General features: G+C 36.4%; 1 protein-coding gene across 1 annotated transcript in view; it reads left to right on the top strand.

Annotated features, from left to right (window-relative positions):
* Positions 1-2,059, top strand: part of nprl3 (NPR3-like, GATOR1 complex subunit) — a 16,155-nt gene extending 14,096 nt beyond the window's left edge. The window contains exon 15 of the mRNA XM_014024133.1: positions 1,782-2,059. The gene's annotated coding sequence lies outside the window, so the exon portion shown is untranslated. The remainder of the gene's footprint in view (positions 1-1,781) is intronic.
* Positions 2,060-3,985: the final 1,926 nt, after the last annotated feature.

Here is a 3,985-nt window from a genome sequence, read left to right as displayed (position 1 = left end):
AGAGAGAGAGAGAGAGAGAGAGAGAGAGAGAGAGAGAGAGAGAGAGAGAGAGAGAGAGAGGGAGCGCATGGCATTTACTGTATGTGACTAAATGAAGTCACCCACAGATAGAACACCCATTTTAAAGCGATAGTACATTTTGTGGCTGATTAAAAGTGACTTCAGATTTTAAAGACAAACATTTGTGAAGAACAGCCGCAGGAAGAGATTTAAAAAACCTATTTTTCTGTGTTAATCTCGCCGTAGAGACCATCTTTTTGTTTCAGATGGTTTTAGAAACATTTGTGGCTTTCGATTGAGATACAGACCCCTGTAACTGCTGCATCCCTCTCTCCAAATCACAGGGTGTTTATATTATATCATGCTTTTCTTTGTGAAGACAGCAGCAGCTTCACAGTGACATTCTTCAAGCCTCCCAGTGATTCTGATGTTCTCCCGCCTGCTGGGTTTTTAATGCTAACTGGGTTCTGCTGCAAATCCTTTTGAACAGAGTTAGCTCAGAAATATGCACATATTTTTTTAAAGAAGCAGCTTTGAAATGTTCTTTACTCCAGAGTTCAGTTGGTTCTTTGCTGTTACTTTTGTGTTTTGTTCATTTTTATACACCAAATTTGATAGAAGAATATTTTAACATGTTACACAGGCTCATATAACTCCCTATTGTTTTGATAAAATGAACATCTCAAATTAAAATTGACAGTATGTCATGTGAGACTGGTTGTATTTTTCATAAGAAAACACCACAAAATCAGTCAATAATAAGAACCTAAATACATTTTTCTTTATTTAACAAGTTGACGTTCCAGGGTATATTTTGCTGAGCAGGTTCTGCCTTAGTCTTTTGACATGGTGTGTTGTTTTTGCGATAGCTGGTGGACCAGTAAGGGCCATTGTCTGTGCCGGCTGGGTTTCCACTGCCTGCCATTGTTGCTGTCAGCAGACACATTTTGGCATTCTGGTTGACTTTTATCTCCAGCAGGCATCTCACTGGTTGTGACGCTGGGCAGAAGCACCAGAGGCTCATCTGTTCGTGCAGATGGACGAGCAGAATGCTGCCTGACTAAAAATATCTGACTAATTTATGAGTCAGAGAAACTACAAACGTCTGCAGGGTGGGGGTTTATGCACTTGTTTTACAATTTGTTAAGGATTTGGCCTTTGTTTTTTGGGGGTTGAGATTACAATTTACAATTCTATTTTGTTGTATTTTGTAAAATAATATGAAAAATTATAGTTTCATAACAATACAGACCAACGTTCATATATATTGCTTCAATAAAAAAAGCAATCATCTAATAACAAGACATTGGCGGTGACTCATACGGGGTATTTAGGGTTTTTCATGATACAGTCTTTGAGATACTAAAATATTATTTTTGTCTTAGTGTATTTTAAATATTTTATTGATAATGTTAAATGCTAATTTTTGAAAGCGATTTCTCTTCTGTAAAACCTCAGATGATTGGGTTTACTGAGTTTATTTGTTACATGGCATCATAGGAATTTTTCAGATGTGTTTTTAAATCAAGACCACAGGAGAAAACTAACTATATAAACTATTCTCTATATTTTTATAGATAATATTTAAAAAATAATTAATCAAACCAACACATTTAACTCTGTTTATTTCCTTGTCAAGTTCTGGCAGATAACCAGGCTAATCAGGATGAATTCTCTCCTGCCAAGATGTGCTGAAGCCCAAGGAGCCATTTACATGTGATGGGATCAATAATTGATGATTATTAATGATTCAAGAACTCTTTTTCCCCCCATGTTTACAGCGGTGGTGTTGGGTCTGCTGCAGCTCTCACAGATGGGAATTTTCCTTCGTTTGTGACCCACTTCGCCCACCGGTTCAACAAAGACAAGCCTATAAGGAAACAAGCTCTTGTGACCACAAACTGTAACCCAGCCACTGGCATGCACATAACTCGGACCATATGTACGTGGAGGACTGTTTATCTGGGGACGCATTCATGGGTTTTGTTATGCAATGCACAATTTAAGCTGCAGCTTCGTGTTATCTGAATAAATAACCTGATTCACCAGGAGGCAGACACTTGCTTTATTGATTTAACCTGCTTCACAAACTCAAGTCCACTGACCTTTCTCAACCTTCTCTGATAACAGTTTCCCCGTCTCGGCTCACACCTGTTGTTCACATGCACAGCAGCCGGTGAGTCAGGCCGGGAGTGAGCGATCYGTCTCAGCTCATGTGGGTCTTATCTTAGCAACAAAAGGAGAATTAATCCACACAACACTGAAAGCATTTCTGTCATTCTTGGTTTTGTTTGGGAAATGACTAGGTGTTTTTTTGAAAAGTGAAACGGTTATTAACCGTGTTTTGTTTGTTGCATTGTGATGCCACCTTTCTTAACTCAGACGTGATCGTTTTCTTTCTGCTTCTCTGGTAGAAAGAAAAAAGAGGAAGCAGTTTATGAATCATCTGACACRGTTCTTTTGGTTAAACATTATCTCTGCACTCAGCTCTTTTATCTGACAGATGGGCCTTCAGGGAGGAATGAATGCTCCTTCAGGCCCTTCATGCCTTCAGTAACGCTGCCTTTGACCCAGCTTTAACCCTCTGTGGTCCCACAGGAAACTTCACCATTAACTATGTTAACTTTATGGTATATCAATCAGGGACTCCTGATAGATCACTACATTATCCGCGCAGAAATAAATATGGTAAAGAGTTTAAGAAATCTGATTAAGATATCATTCCAGTGGAGGAAGTAATACCTCATCTTTATTTTATGCGCATGACTGTTTGAAAGGTTTGCTCTTGTTGAAGCTCGAGTGCAGAATGGTTAAAAAAATTCTTGTTATTCTTTTCAATATTAATACCTACAGATGAGATCTAAATGCTTTATGTCTTTTAGGTTTATCTTTAAACAGGAACAAAATAAATTAAGTCCTGATGCAGCAAAGATGATTTCTTGCAGCAGTTTTTTTTTCCTTTTAGGAAGAGAGAAGAGTCACAAATTTATAAAACCACAATTATAGCTCCTGTGAATGTGCTGTAGCAGAAACAAATGTTGTTTTCCCATGTAATAAATTTACATCAGTGCAATGTTTAACAATACCCAAATTATAAATTATGGAAAGAAAGAGTAACATGTAGATTTATTATGAAAAATGAAAAATGTGGTCTTTTTTATGCGTTGGCACATATTTAGGTGTCTGAGGTTGTTGCCAAGTTTAAAACCTAAAAATGCAACCCTCTCATTTGGTTCTTCTAGGTTTAAAATCATCACATTCAGCAAAGCGAGATGTTCAGTGGTTAAATTTGTCACTTCTTTAAATTAAGGAAAATCCAGACTCCTTTTTCAGACTCCTTTTAGCTTAAAATTCACATTATTTAAAACAAGCTGAACGGCTGGTATTTTACTCAGCATTTACATCAGTGCAATTCTTTGTCACTCTTAAGCAATGAAATACATGATTTGAAAGAAAATTGTGCTACAAAATGTAATATTATCAATATTTCAAAGCTGAGTGTTTGCTGTGTGTCCTTTAAGGATTAAAGTTGGGATAGTTTTTTTATGTTTTCAACGCAGAGTATAAAGAGGGATGAAGTCAGGTGTTTCACTGTGTTCCTTTTATTCATCTGCAAAGATAAGATTTCAAAATAAAGTGTATAAAAAGGGATTTGGTGCTGGATTCTGATGTATTTTATTCAACCTATGTGACAGACATTTAAATATGACCTCAGATAACGGCTGACATGCTCTGATTTAAGTTACTAAACAGAATCAGATTCCTGTTCGGCAGAGATAAATACATTGTATAAGGATTTCTTGAGGATTTGTAATTTTACCAAGGATTATTTTTTAAATCTTGGATTATCGTGAGTAGTTTTATGACTTTTACTTTGGCACTTTTCTTATAGGTGAAATTCATATTTTCCTAAGTAATTTGGTATCTTTACTTATTTCAAGTACATTATAAACTCCTGCTGTTCTGTACAAAGTCAAACAATATC

Source organism: Austrofundulus limnaeus, unplaced genomic scaffold (genome assembly GCF_001266775.1).
Source record: "Austrofundulus limnaeus strain Quisiro unplaced genomic scaffold, Austrofundulus_limnaeus-1.0 Scaffold4, whole genome shotgun sequence".
Classification (NCBI taxonomy): Eukaryota; Metazoa; Chordata; class Actinopteri; order Cyprinodontiformes; family Rivulidae; genus Austrofundulus; species Austrofundulus limnaeus.
Note: the sequence above shows the minus strand (reverse complement) of the source record. Positions and strands in the feature narration are given on the sequence as shown.